General features: G+C 46.5%; 2 long non-coding RNA genes across 5 annotated transcripts; both read right to left on the bottom strand.

The window, feature by feature from the left end:
- Positions 1-477: 477 nt before the first annotated feature.
- On the bottom strand, positions 478-2,174 carry LOC118351250 (uncharacterized). Its single transcript, XR_004806397.2, has 3 exons — positions 1,992-2,174; positions 1,717-1,871; positions 478-1,285 (listed from the first exon to the last, which is right to left on the bottom strand). It is a non-coding gene; the product is annotated as an uncharacterized LOC118351250 (long non-coding RNA).
- A 6,529-nt stretch (positions 2,175-8,703) lies between these two features.
- Positions 8,704-14,851, bottom strand: LOC112664578 (uncharacterized). 4 transcript variants are annotated; one of them, XR_007403163.1, is made up of 5 exons: positions 14,698-14,851; positions 10,889-12,611; positions 10,397-10,548; positions 8,949-9,005; positions 8,704-8,718 (listed from the first exon to the last, which is right to left on the bottom strand). It is a non-coding gene; the product is annotated as an uncharacterized LOC112664578 (long non-coding RNA). The 4 variants fall into 4 exon arrangements; XR_003139826.3 differs by lacking the exons at positions 8,704-8,718; positions 8,949-9,005; positions 10,397-10,548 and having other exon boundaries at positions 10,658-11,219; positions 11,742-12,611; XR_003139827.3 differs by lacking the exons at positions 8,704-8,718; positions 8,949-9,005; positions 10,397-10,548 and having other exon boundaries at positions 10,658-11,111; positions 11,742-12,611.
- Between the last annotated feature and the right edge of the window lie 398 nt (positions 14,852-15,249).

Here is a 15,249-nt window from a genome sequence, read left to right as displayed (position 1 = left end):
ACTTCATGAAGTAGCTGTTGGCTAATGTGCACTTTTGTCTGCTAGCATGTTTATGCCTCACGATGACTTTATGACATAGGCACTATTGTCCCATTTGTCAGACTAAGAAAGAGAGGCCTTGAGAGGTTAAGTAACTGGGCCATGGCCCAAAGTTCTCGAATTGACTGAACCAGAATTTGACCCTGGGCCTTGTTGCTTCTAAAGCCTATGTTTTCCCTACAATATTACACTTAACCTGGTCCTTGTGGATTTATTTGTTTAAACAGATAAACTACTGACCGAATAGAAAATGTTAGTTCCAGGGGCACCTGGGTGGCTCAGTCGGTTAAGTGCCCAACTCTTGATTTGGCTCAGGTCATGATCTTGGGGCTGGGAGATTGAGCCCCCCACCCCCACCCCCAAACATCAGGCTCCGTGCTTAGTAGGGAGCCTGCTTCTCTCCCTCTCCCTCTCCCTCTGCCCCTCTCCCTGCTCTCTCTCTCTCTCTCTCAAATAAATAAATCAATCTCTTTTAAAAAATGTTAGTCCCAATAGCAAAGACCAGGACTACTGGAGTCCATCCAGTGGGGTAGGACTGGCAGTATAAATACATTTCCCACCCTGGGAATCTGGGAGTTTCTTAAAGATATCAGTCAAAGGCTTGGGGTTTTTAAAAAAAACTGAGTAGAAGAAGGGGAGTTTCTAGCCAATTTTTTTCAGTGAAACTCGTTTGAGTACATAAGAAATCTGAAAGGCAAGAATGTGTGTGGGTTGATGTGAGGATGAAATGAGATAGTGTTATGAAAACAGTTGGTAAGCTGGAAAGCACTGAGCAGACGCAGGGCTTGTTTTTAAGGTGTTTGGGGGAAAAGATGGGGTTCAGCAGAGTCGATTGCATCTGCTTTGGTTTTTCACTCATTTCAACCACGGACCGCCCCATTTTCCCCTGGAGTCCTTTGACTGAAGTTTCCAGCGCGCTGCAGGGTGGGGGCAGACATGAGAGGAAAGTAGTGAAGCTCTGCCCAGTGGGCACTGCTGTGGTGCCAGTGTCCCCACATCACCCCCTCATACCCCGCGAGTTCCACCAGTCTTTGATGCCTCACAGCAAGTGTCCAGCTGGGTTCTGGACACACGATGAATGCCCGAGGCCTGAGTGTGGGCATGCTTATGCTTTCCCACGTCAGCCGTCAGGAAGCTAGTCTTCATACAAAACCACCCGAACCCACCGGACAAAATCCTCTAGCCTTCGACTGACTTTGCTGTAAGTTCTCAGGCACGTTGCATGGCTTCTCCGTGTCCCAGACTCCTAAAGCGATAAAGCAGGCAACAGGCATCTTTTCAGCTCTTGGAAGGCTAATAAGGCTAAGAGAAATTGCTTCTATAAATGCTTAAGGGAAGTGCTTTGCATCCTATCATTCGGGCTCTGAGACCCGACGTAAACGCCTGTGGGTACTCTTGCCATGTGCCATCTTAGGAGGAACCTCCTTCCTTCCCACCCAGAACCCACTCACCCCCTAAAAGAAGCCAGATATCTGGCAGCCCACAAACTCTTGCCTTCCCAAATATCAAAGAGATTCAGCTCTGGCCTTTTCTTTATTTCTATCAAGGGGCCTTTGAACCAAAGGGATTTTTGCAGAAAGAAAACTCTATGGAATCTTTAGGGTCCAGGCTCTTGAAAGAAAACACCAAAACTGGAACCAGTTCAAGGCCCTCATGTCCAATTAAGGAAATACTCACATTCCTATCCTAGCTCCGGCTCCAGCATGCTTTCTCTCTTTCCACATCTACACAGGAATGCACTTTAACAGCCAGAAGAGAGGTTCCTATCACCAGGACCCATATCATATAGCACGGGGCTCCTCGGGGTGGGCTCCAGCAGGCTGATATCTTCCCTGAATTAGACAAAGAACACGCACCACGGAACAATCCAAATTCCCTTCATACCTCTGTCTCCCCCTCCCCCCAACCCCGTGTTTCACCCACAGCTCCAGACCAGAGAAACCCTGTCATACCTGTGGGTTATGAAAAAAAGAGGAAAACACAATAATTTCTTGTGAAGAAAGGCACTTTCAGTTTTCTTTTCAAGTATACAGGATGTCGCCCTGCTTCCTCCAGGGCAGCTGCGTCCCTCCTGGCTTCATACCCACCCCTCCTCCTTGGAGGAGTGAGCAGTGAATTATGCACCAGGGAGCAGCTCCTTCAGACCGCCTCTGCCAAGTGTAACCCGAGCTCACACCAGCTTGCTGGAGTCCCAGGTGTGCTTCACACCCACACAGTGCCCAGCCTTGGGATCCGATAGCTAGGTCCATATTACACTTTCTTGCCCTTTCAACAACAATTTGACCAGGTCTTAGGCATCTTCTATGGGCCAGATGGGGGTGGCTCCAAGGAATTGCTTTAGGGGAACTGTATCCTTCACACCCCCCAAAGCCATTCCAAATAAACACGCTCCTGGGGGTAACAGTGTGTCTACCAGGCCAACACAGCTTTAGGATAAATTCCCTAAGTTGCTTTCATGATCCCTCACACAATCTGCGTAAAAAAGGCACACACACCATGCATACAAGTTTTGCGGAGTTTGCATATAAGACCCCTTGTCTCTGCCTTTCCTACAGATTTGCTGCACTGAGTTCCTGTATAAAGAAATCAGGGGCTGCCTCTGGTGCTTGGCAAGGGGTCCATCATTGAGGAGACTGGGAGAACTCCAGACACCAGCCCCTTCCAAGACAGTGTGATAACCACTGCAGTAGAGACATGTGACCATGAGGGTAGGGGGGTGGTGCATGGGATCACTCTTGTTCAGAATATACTCTCTGTGAGGGTAAGGACTGAGTATGTTTTGCTTACTGCTGGACTTCATCGCCTGGAAGAGTGCCTTGCACATAGTAGACACTCAAGAAACCTTTGTTGAATGAATGAATGAATGAATGAATGAGCAAATGAATGGCATCAGGGAAAGCTAAAGAGAAAGGGTGCCACTGAGCTGGCCTCAAAGTTTGAGTAGAAGCCAGAGAATGGTAATCCTACAAGAACAGCGAGAGCAAAGGCTTAGGGGTGAGAAAATGCAAGGAGCATGCTGGGAACTAGGGGTGAGCAGAGGAATCCCGATCTTGGTCGTGGGCACCGGCACCTCCCGCAACTCCAAGTTTGCATGCTGGGTGGGATACCTATTTGTTAGAAAAGGCCCCTGTACTCTGCAGAATGGACTGTGCACAGAATTCCTCGCAGGAGAAAAAAAAATCCCGTCACCTCCATCAGCCAAACCCATGCAGTTTCCCTCACTGCTCCATCGTTGGAGTGAATATCAGCATTTCTTTTCCAGTGAGGCAGCACCCAAGCAGAAGTGTTAAGTAGGTCAAATTGAGTTTATGTGAACTGTGTCTTCTGAGACTTGCCCTTTCCACTCCCTCTCATTTCACACCTCTCTCTGACCTGTGCACCCATCTCAAGAAACCCGTGCTCCCTTCATAACAGCCTTGCAAAGCTGCGAAACCACGCTTTTCTTTTCTGTGGGAGAGTCCATCCTTCAGCACCCTAATCCCAGGCAGCTGCTAGGCAAGCACACTTGATCTGCCAAATAGGTTCACACACACGGTGAGAGAGGCACACTCACTCATGATACATCCACGGCTTCTGCCGAACAATGGCATTTCAGGCAGGGTAAGTGGGTGAGAGGAAAGAGCTCTGTGATCACAGAGGCCGATGAGGTTGATTACAGGAGTCTGGGGGGGAAACCATGCCATGGCAAGACGGAGCAGCAAGTGAACCCCTCAGAAGGGCTGGGGTGGGTGCAACCCATGGACTTCCCTTCTGGAGGGATCAGATTGGAATGCTTGCCCCCAGCTGTAATCTGGCAACAGCCCTCCTGTGGATTAAATCTGCTGGTCAATGGGAGGCTGGGGGAGGTTCTTAGCAGACCCTTTTTGCTAAGGGGCAGAACTTCAGACCAAAGGCGACTCCTCTAGGTGGGCCCCAGGCACCCAGGGCCCCTGCCCAAGCCCAGGCCAGGCTGAGCAGCCCAGGTGTGGACCAGAGGAGAAAACCTGCACCAGCCTGAGTGAAGCCGATGACATGCTTAATGAGGCTCTCCGGGTAGCAGAGGCTCCCACACGAGGCTTCGAGGTCTAGTGAGCAAATGGAGTGGTACAATGTGGCTTCAGGTGGGAGCATCGCAGCTACTGGGGACAGGGGGACGGCTGGGCACTTCTGAAGCCTACACTACTGCAGAACCTTGCCTTGCACTCTCTGCCTACCCCAAGAGTAGGCCCCTGTCTCTCTCCTACCTGTTCATCCAGGCCTCCTCTTAGGAACCAAAAACCAGAAAGATGGAAGGAGATTCTCCTGAGGCTGCTTTCTAGCTTTACGCTTTACCGTCCTGGTGTTACTATTGAAAAAAGCTAGCATCATCTGCACTGGAGTCTTTGTGGAAGGGGAGGAGGGTGTGGGTGTTCCTTGCTCCTAGCCACCTGCTCTTTTGAATTTCAGAGTGGTTGGAGAGTGAACCAATGAGAGCTTTGACTCACTTTGTTTCCAGTTCTACCCCAGGGAGTGTCCCCTTCTTTTTAAATTGAGAATTTAGTAAGCATTGTGGAAGATTATGTCCTGCAGATGAAGGCAATAAGGATAACCCTGGGGAATATTCTTTAAAAAGAAGGACACACACACAAAAAAAGGACACATAAAGACTAATGAATTATACTCCAGATTATGATATTGTCTGATTCCTTTTTAAAAATATTTTTTAAAGATTTTTAATTTATTTATTCATGAAAGACAGGGGTGGGGGGCAGAGAAACAGGCAGAGGGAGAAGCAGGCTCCACGCAGGGAGCCCGATGTGGGACTCGATCTCAGGTGTCCAGGATCAGGCCCTAGGCTGGAAGCGGCGCTAAACTGCTGAGCCACCCAGGCTGCCCTTGTCTGACATTCTTTTTTTTTTTTTTAATCTTTTATTTATTTATTTATTTTTTATTTTTATTTATTTATGATAGTCACAGAGAGAGAGAGAGAGAGAGAGAGGCAGAGACACAGGCAGAGGGAGAAGCAGGCTCCATGCATCGGGAGCCCGGCGTGGGATTCGATCCCGGGTCTCCAGGATCGCGCCCTGGGCCAAAGGCAGGCGCCAAACCGCTGCGCCACCCAGGGATCCCTTGTCTGATATTCTTAACTAGAAAATGAACAGGTCTCTTCAATTGGCCTCACACTACTCATCTGTATAATGGGCCTCATGATCCCTGTCCTCAGCTCACTGCACAGTAAGGATGCAAGAGTGGCAAGCACTCCGCTTCCTTGGCAGAAAAGTGCAGTATCAAATTATCCTCCATTGGATCTGCTTGAAAATGAATAGTCAAAGGAAGGGAAAGTGAAACTCACATTAATTACTTCATTTTGTTGCTTGTTAACAGGAAAACATAGCAAGGGCAGCAACCCTCTCTTGGTTTCTGAGAAAGAAAGGCCAAGCCAGTTCTCTTAGAAGAGAAGGATGCTGAATCTAACAGGTGCTATCCCATCTCTCCCTCTTTCCAGCACATTCTTGGAATATCTGCACTGGCTTTTGCACTTGCCGACACCCTAGCTAGAAGCATACAGGTGTGTGAGCCACTGCTTTCCCGTGGCAGTCCAGGTTGGTTATACCAGCTACCAGCTTCGCCGGCAGGTATACTGTCTCCCACATGCACGGCCTGCCCGTCTAAACGAGGGGATGTAGCTATTTGTGTCACAGAGTATTTCTCAATACCCTGGTATCAAGTGCTAGCAAGTCACCCAGCTCTTTGGTTGTTCTTGAGATTCTACATGTCCACACAAGCACATGCACTTACGTGCCAGCGACATCTCAGCAGCTGAACAAGTGCTCTGTCTTCTAGGTCTAAGGGAAGGAAATAACACTGACCCGAATCCAAATAGCAACAAAAACTTCTCCAATTCACATTGTTTTATCACCTTTGTGTTTTTCTTATAAACAGCAACGAACACCTCCCAGTGACTTCGGGGGAAACAGGTGTGAGGGACCCGTGTGATTCCAACATTTCCAGCATTCTCTTCCTCCTACAGAGCAATGACGGGGAGCAGAGTCGAGCATCACAGTGATAGGAGGTTGCTCGAGGAGAGTCAACTGACAGAAAGGAGGGGTGAACTGGGGAGGGAGGTCTGCAGGGGGCTGCTGTGATGGTCCAAGGAGGGGGTGGCACTCAGGGGAGGTGCAGGTGATGGCGGGAGGCAGTGCCGAGGTGGAGACTTCAGAAATCAGGACTTGTTTAGATGTAGGAGCAGGAGAGAAAGGGAACTGGACAAGGCTTGGATTTCTTGAGCTTGAGGAACTGCAAACCACCTGCAGGAAAACCTAATTGCAGAAGGGGCTGGTCTGGGAAGCAGGCGGTCCTGCTTTTTAGGTGGGTGGGGCTCCCACGAGATGACTGTCCTGAGCTGTAGCTATGGCTGCATGTGCTGTCCTGGTGTCCACACGCCAGTCGTTTCTCTCACTCTCAGGTCCGTGGTGGCCACGGCTTCTGTTCTGAAGGTTGGTGCCTGGCCTTTCTGGGTGCCGTGGGTGCTTCGATGCTGTTGCAGATGGTTCTTCAGAGGCAGGTGGAGAAACAGGGTTTGGGACCAACACCAAGGAAAGGCAGGGGATGAAGTAGGAGTAGGCCCAGAAAGAAGGCTAATGGAGATGCAGGCTCCCCAAGTCTCGGCCAATTCTACAGGGAACTTTGGAGCAAATATTACCTGTCAGAGTGGCCTGTGTTGGGACAAGATTCCAGGGTCTGCCTTCCTTTGCCTTGCTCAGGTCACAGCGTGGGTTGTCCCGGAGAAGGATGTGGTCTCGGGAGAGGTGGCTCTCTTTGGCTGGAGCTGACAGCTGGAGGCCATCTGTTGACCCCACTCACCACAGCTGGGCAGCAGGTCTTCCTCTGACAGGGGATCTGGGTGGCACATTTCTAGTTTTGCCACAGACCCCAAAGCTTGCAACTCCACTTTGTGGCCTCTCTTCACTTTACCGTGCACTGCAGAGGGCTATAGCTTGGCGAATCCTCAGGGAGGGGACAGACTGAATGCTAGCCCATGCCCTCCATTTTGCAGGCAACAGAACAAAGGCCCCAAGAGAGGAGTTGCCTTTCCTCAGCTCCAACAGTCAGGGAAGGGTGAACTCGGGACCAGCACTTGACCAGGCCCTCTGGCTCCTTGGCCTGTGCTTGTCCCATGAAAGGAGCCTGCTCCGTGCCCAACGGCTCATGGCAGGAAGACCACTGTGGACAGGCTGCATGTTGTGCCCTCCCCAACTTGCCCATCAGTGTCTGCAGGTTTGCTGGGGGCACGAGGGGCTCACTCCCCAGAGCACTGAGTGAAGGTGACCCCAGACCCAGGGAAAAGACTGCACTGAGATTTCCAGAGAAGCAGGGCCTAGAGGTCCTTAGAAATCAGCCTAAAGCAATTCCTAACCTCTGCTTTCTATCCTGGGATTAAGCTAGCTAAGCAGGGGTCATTCTGGAGTCTTCTTCCATAACTGCTCTTTGTGAACAAGGCACCATCATGGCCATCAGCTTGCAGTGGGGTGTTACAGGAGATGTCCCCAGGAAACAGCCCGTGGAGTTTCCCATAGAGTAGTGTTGCCGATGCTCTTCATGACGTTCCGCTGTGTCTTCTGATTCGCCCCCATGGGGAGCCTCAGCACCAGGAATGGAATGGATGCACATCTCTGAAGCTACTGCTTCTTATTTGTACACGGTGGGTGCAGTGAATGCTGGGTGTGCTTTCCTCTACACCGTCACGCTTTGGGTTAGGGAGTCAGAACTTGATTCGAAGATACCTTAGCCCAAGTATATGAGACCTTATGGTATATGAGAAAGTATTAACCCCAATTAGGCTTTATCCTCTTTTCCCTTCATTTCCCTTTCCTCCATATTCTCTCATTTTTAAGAACTTTGTTCTATTTTACGTGGTGTCTGTAAGTCCTCTCAAATGCTTCCTAGAATGATGTTATATGTAAACAACAATATTAATATGACTTCTTTGGAGGCCTCCATTGTGTCTAGGGACTTGCTGCTCTGAGTGTTTTCTTCTGTGTAACAACTTCCCAGGGTGGAGTTGTGATGGATCTCCAGGAGGGCCTGAGAGATCCATGGGGCCCTTTTTTCTTCTGGTCCCTTTTTTTTCTTCCCTTCCCCAGCCTGCAGTGCAGATCAGGTAAGGCTCAAATGCTAATAGTGTCCTGGGGGAGCCCAACTACTTGAGTGGCCATGCAAAATCGGGTCTTCCGAGAGTCTGCAGGGGAGTCTCTCATTGCTCCTGCTTGGCCCTGTGTGTTGGTGCCTGGCCAGGACCAGCCAGTAGAGCTGCCTTGCTCCTTAAGATCCGGACATGATGCAAGTTCATTGCTGGAGGCAGACTGGGTTTTGCAAGGGCACATCACAGTTCTTCGAGGTATTTAAATATCTCCAGGTCGGTCAGTCCAGGTTATAATTGCCTTCACTTTGGTGTTTCCACAGGCTGGGGCATTTTTTTCTTCTTGCAACCCTGAATGGCCCTGAAAGACATTCTTTCCAAACTGATGCATCAAAGCATCTGCTCCAGGTATTAAGACTTTCAAAGGGCATGTCCTTTGGGTGAACACATCAGCACCAGAGGGATTTAACACAAGGCTTGTCCACCTTTCTGAAGAGCTGTCTCTACTGAGGCTAGGACTTACTGGACTGGATATTGATTGCAGGATTCCGAAATTCCTGTGCTTGGCCCTGTGCTTGGCCCTGTACAAAAGGAATTGCTCATTCCCGGGCATCAAGAGGGCAAAGTGCCACAAGCAGAATCACCCCGCCCGACTACAGACTGTTTATTATCCTTTGTCTTTGGGTTATTTCAGACCACTGGGAAGGTGGGGGGGAGGGTAGTGGAAATGACAAGTTTATGGTATGAATTAACCTCTCTTAAGCCTCTATTTCCTTGCCTGTCAAGGAGGGGTGGCAATAAAAGTACCCACCTTGCAGAGCTGGTGTGAAGGGTAAGAGCCAGATGATAAAAACACCTGTGACAGAACCTGTCAAGGCAGAGTCAAGACAGAACTCCTTAAATGGTTACTATTTCGACCACGTAAAAGGCACACAGTCATGTGGACGTTGAGACTTTGTTAACTCAGTGTGGTCTGTGGACCAGCAGCACCAACAGCAAGGCCCCGGCAGCTGGTTAGAAATGCAATCTCTCAGCCCTGCCCCAACCTGCCCAGTCAGAAGTTGCATTTTCACAAGCTCCCCAGGTGACTTTGTGCACATTACAGTTTGAGAATCATCGAATTAAGGGACCTTGATTTTACCTCTGAATCTGGTGGATTTGATGGCATTTCTCCTGGCAACCGACAGAGTAATGAGTCTGTCAATCAAATCTGGGCAATATTTACCTAACACGGCTGCCCCTGGGCCAGTCTGGCTCTGCTGGTGGTGGCGCTGGCCAGCCTGCCGCTTGCCCTGCTCACCTGCCTCCTGCGGTCACCTGTGCGGTGGCCAAGGCTCCGGGGAGATGAGGGCTCCTTGTTTACTGGGCAAGCACAGATAAGGTTTCTCACAGCCCCACCTGAGTGCTAGTGCCAAGGTAAACTTGCTCTCCAGAATTGCTCCCTGACTGGAAAATGTGTCAGTCTATTTACTTCTCACTCCCACTGGAAAAAAGGTTGGGGGGGGGCAGGGAGTGGTTGGCCATGATATCATTCTTTCCACGGAACTTCTCAAAGGCATTGCATTTCACGGTGACTTCCAGGCACCGTGTGCGTTTTGCTGCACAGTGCGGAACAGAACTGGCCAGGAAGTTTCTCTTCCTTCTCCAAAGCTCTCTGCCCCCTTGCCCCCCACACCTCTCTCTGGGGTTTTGACTTACCCTTGGGTTTTGCAGGCAGCCCTGGAAAGGAACCTAGAAGCCAAGAGGTGGGTGAGAGAGTTTTCCTGGCCTTTCTTGCAGAGGTGACCTGCACCTGGGGACACAGTTGCTGGCTGGTGTGGATGGAGGGCAGGTGCTTGCTTAAAGGGGCAGGAAAAGAACTCCCTGGGAGCAAAGGCTGCTGCTCTCAGACACATCAGAGAATTGGGAATGAAGAGCGAAACAATTTTTCTACAAGCCACACAAACGGTCAGCAACGGTTGGCGGCCACTGCATTCATCACAATTCTTTTTTTTCATCACAATTCTTATTTACACTTCTCTAGATAAGAGCTGAGATTTTCTAATTGGGTCTCTGGTTCCCACAAGCCACTGAGAGATGCTGTAGGCTAGCACACAGCGCTGGAGGCCATCTGGACTCAGGCAAGGGGAAGGGAACCCATCATTCATTCCCCTTATCAAGGTCTCCTGAAGATCAACATTGCTTCCATCCCAGGTCAGAGGTACTTATTAAGAAAATACAAGTGGGGCAACTGAGTGGCTCAGTTGGTTAAGTGTCTACCTTTGGTTCAGGTCATGATCCAGGGTGCTGGGATGGAGCCCCACATCAGGCTCCCTGCTCTGTGGGGAGTTGGCTTCTCCCTCTGCCTCTGCCACCTCCTCCTGCTCATGCTCCATTTCTCAGTCTCTCTCTCTCAAATAAATAAGTAAAATCTTAAAAAAGAAAAAGGAACTAAGAATTAATAAAATAAGAGCAGGGCCTTGCACAGACCAGTAAAGATAATGTGCTATGGACTGAGAAATATGATTCATCCAGTCCAGATTAAGAACTTGAAAAATTTTATTTGTAATTGTTTCAGATTTCACAAATATTACATAATTTTACAGATTTTATTTGTAATTTTTCAATATGTAGATAAAGTCAGAGACTAACAATACAGGAAACCCCTGTAGACCAACTTCCTGGCTGTATCAGTCAGGAAAAGACTTGGTTGTGCTGTGCTAACAAACATCCCAAATCTCAGTGGCTGAGAGCAACAAAGGTTCGTCTTACCAATCCACCCATCCTCCATGGGCTGCTTGGAGACATGGTGTCTGCTCGGGGACCAAGGAAGTGAGAAGATTTGACTCTGTGCTGCCATGTTGGACAAAATTTTTGTGCACTGGTTAATGAGGCCAGAAATAGAAGTCACTTCCACTCCAGTTCATTGGCCAAAGTCAGTCTCAAGGCCACCCCTAACTTCAGAGTGGATGGGAAATGCAGTCCTACCATGGGCCTGGAAGGCAGAGAGCCAGATATACTCGGTTGGTGGGCAGCGCTAATGATGGCCACATCAGCTTTAGCAAATATTAGCATATTGCCTTATTTGCTTCAGGTCTGTCTACTTCAAAGAAAGTAAATATTAGAGATACAATGGAGTTCCCCTCTGTACTCCTCTCCAGCCCGTCTCCTCCCTCATTTCCCAGAGCTAAACATTGTTTTGAATTCAGTGTTAGTCATCCTCATGTGTGTTTTTATATTTTTTACTATTTTTATTGCATTTTTAAATGTTTCCATAAACATTAAAAAGTAGTACTTATTATGCCCTGAAAGCTATGAAGCTACATATGTGTGTGTATGTATATATATATATATCCTTATTTTCTGCAATATTCATTTCTCCCTTGGCATTACAATTGTGAGATTTTTATCTATGTTGACACATGCTGTCCTGCACTCCACTAAATAACTATAATAAGATTTAGTTATCCATTTTCTTGTTGATGGACATTTAGGTTGTTTCCAAGCAATAGCAAACATCTTAATACACGTCTAGATGCCTAGGAGTAGAACTTCTGGACATGACCACCTAACAACTTTACTAGTTATTGCCATATTGCTCTCCAAAGTACTTGTACCAACTTACAATCCCACTAGCAGGGAGTGAGTTTCCATGATTTAACAGCTCTGCCAACACTTGGCACTGGCTGACATAAATTTTTGGTGATCTTGTAGGTGTGAATAATATTTTATTGTTTTGATTTGTATTTCTTTGATTAATAGGGGAAGCAAGCATCTTTTTGTATTTCTATTGACCTTCTGGGATTCCTCTTCTACAAATTGGTAGTTTATATTCTTTGCTGATTTCTTCCCAAGTGCTATTTATCTCTTTCTAATTCTTTTGAGAGATTTCCTTACATGTTACACTCATTGCAAGTGCCTTCTCTCAGGCTATGGCTTGTTTTTCACTTTGTTATAATGGCCTTTTGTTATGAAGAAATTAATTTCAATAAAGTCAAAGTTATTGATTTTTTATGTTCTCTCTTTTGTTCATTTGCTTTCTTGAAGAGAAATTGTTCTTAAGGTCTTGAAGAATTTTTCTGTATTTTCACCTTATGCTTAAAAGGTCTGCTTTTTGTCTTTAGTTCTTTAAGCTACATAGGGTTGATCAAAGTAAGAAATCTAATTTCGTATTTTCCATATGGATAAAAGCTGTTCCTAGGACTCATTTATTAAATAGACCACCCTTCCCACATGGATTTGTAACGTCATCTCTGCCTGGTATTGTTTCCAAACATGGGTGGGCCAGTGGCTAGGCTTTCTGTTCGGTTCCAAGGTTTATCCTTTTGCCCAAAGTCTGTTGTCTTCATTACAAAATATTTTGATAATAAATCTTGATATCTGGTAAGGCAAGTTCTTCCACGTTCTACTTTTTCAAAATTGCTTCTCAGTTATTCTTGGCTCTTTGCTCTTCCAAATCCATTTTGAGAAATCAATTTCTTCCAAATCAGATTGTCTAGTTCCAAACAAAACAAAACAAAACAAAACACCCTGTTAGACTTCAAATAAAATTCTATTGATGAATTTGACAACTTTATGATTTTGAGCGTTCCTATTCATATTCTTTTGTATGGCATGTGCTTATAATTTTGTAGCCCTCAATAGACTCTCATTTCCTTCTCTGCTCCCCTCTCCTTCCCTTCTGACCTTGACTCAAACTTTGCTTACATCCTGTTTCTTATTATAGCTTCAGTATCTTTACTTCCAGTACTCACCTATTTCAAAGGTCTCCTAATTCTTCTCTTTTCAGTGTGTAACAGGTAAAATCCAGACACACATTATAATGATAAGGAGGTAAAAGAAGGGGTTCTCATAGTCTCTGGGGAGGAGATATGATGGCATAATTACATATGAAGGAGTGTACAATAATCTTTTCTGAGCTTCAGGAGGTAGCATGGGTAGTAGTTAAAAGGCCAGACTGCTAAGTTTGAATCCTAACTCTATCATTTACTGACTCTAGTCTTGGGCAAATTACTTAGTATCTCTATGCCTCAGTTCTCCCTTCTATAATGTAGGGGTAAAAATATGAATTATCTCATAATATTATTATGAGAAATAAACAAGTTAATGTATTTAAAGTTGGGACAGTGCCTATACTGTGTGTTATCTATTATTGTCCTTACTAAGGATTTCCAAAGCACATTGGGAATATGGCCAGTTTGAATGTTCCAACTAGACAATGTCAGAGTAACTCATTAAGCTTAACAGGGAACAAAGAAGTTGCTGGTTAACATTGTCTCTTTTTAGTAAATAGAAGGGCACCATCCACATAATTGAAGGTTTAATCATTAGTGATCCTCAGTGGTGCTAGTTTACTGTTAACTATGTCATAAATTTCACAGTATCAATGAGTGTAGAGTTGGATGGTGCCCAAGATAATCCAATTCAATTTCCCACCTCATACTTGAAGGCTTTAAAATAAAGCTATACCAGAGTCAGACTTATGAAAGATCAGAAAAGCAAGAATATTGAAAGGACATCAAAACTATTTTAAAAATAAAAAAAGAGGAGATGATAGAAAATCACATGAATTGATAAAGGTTTCAAAGGTTGCTTGAAGTGGCCATTAAGAGAAGCCAAAAGTGAAAGGGTGTTTTCTAGGAGCTGATAGCCTAGGTCTAGGAGAAAGAGTCTTATCCAGAAAAATGTCTGGATACAAATACTCCAATTGAGTATACTCCAATACCCTTGGAGTATTTGTCAAGATTCAAATTACTGCCTATGTGGACTATTTGAGGGTTTGGAAGATGTCCTTCCCCCTCCCTGCCACCAGGCTGCCATGGCCCCTGACATTTCTTACCACTGGTACCATCTTTGGGTTAAGACTCTGGGTGCCCTTTCTCTCTCTCTCTCTCTCAAAAAAAAAAAAAAAAAGGCCAGTAGGTGAAAAGGTGCAACATCCCTAGATATCCCCATCTAAGGATACGGATATCCCTATCAACATCCCTAGATAGGGCAATTAAAATCAAAACCACAATGAGTTATCAGCTCACACCTGTTCGAATGTCCATGATCAACAAGACAACCAGCATTGGTGAGGATAAGGAGAAAGATATCTATATCTATATCTATATCTATATCTATATCTATATCTATCTATCTATCTATCTATCTATCTCTATATCTATCTATCTATCTATCTATATGTATATATATATATATATAGAGAGAGAGAGAGAGAGGAGTATATATATTGAGGAGTAAACCTATATCAGCTAAGAGATCCTTAGATTGAATTCCTCAGCATAGGCCTAGCAGAGAGCAAGTTCATAAGGTACAGATGTAGTGAAGGAAGTTCTGCTGGGTAGAGGGGAAGGGAAATGCTTACGAGTGTGGGGCCCTCTTTTAGCAGAGGAGACCAGAATGGGAACTCAATGAAACCAAAGGAGAGGAGGGTGGGGAGATGGAGTAGGGAAATACAGTATAAAGTATTTGGCTGAGCATGTGGGAGGGGAGAGTGAAGCATGGGCAGAATCACCAGCCTGGACATGCTGCTCTGGATAGAAGCTGGCTATGGCTCTCAGAAGTTTCTTCCCAATTACCTGGAGAGCCGCAGTCCTGTGGGGTGTCTTGACCACAGACTTCCCTCTGAGGAGGCGGGATTTAAATCAAGGAATCCACATCACCATGGGGGAATCTCCCTTCAGAACTCAGATGCAAGAGCTAGAGATTCTTAGGTGCATTGTGATGTGTCCCTGATGATAGTCGCACCTTGTTATGTGCAGTTCTTCACACTTACAGAGCCCCTAAACATCTCTTTTGCTGCTCTTTATACCCTTACCAGTTGAACAAGGCAATGTCATTATCCACAAGTTATTGAAGAGAAAACTGAGGGTCAAAGAGCAGGACAACTTGTCAGAGGTCACACAGCTGGACAGGAAAAAGTCAGGCCAGCTTCACTTCTGAATCCCCACTACTGTCAGAATAGAGCTAGAGGCCAAACTGGCTGAGGATATGGCAGGCATTATCTCAAGAGCATTGCTGGGCTAGGCTGGCTGCCCCAGGTGCTTATTCCCACAGGGAGTGATCTGCCAAAGAGTGGGCTGTCACCCTGATAGAGGTTGTGCTTCTGGGTGTGGGCACACAGTATTGTC

This window comes from Canis lupus, chromosome 17 (assembly GCF_003254725.2).
Source record: "Canis lupus dingo isolate Sandy chromosome 17, ASM325472v2, whole genome shotgun sequence".
In the NCBI taxonomy this organism is placed as follows: Eukaryota; Metazoa; Chordata; class Mammalia; order Carnivora; family Canidae; genus Canis; species Canis lupus.
This window is presented reverse-complemented; position numbering and strand designations above follow the sequence as displayed.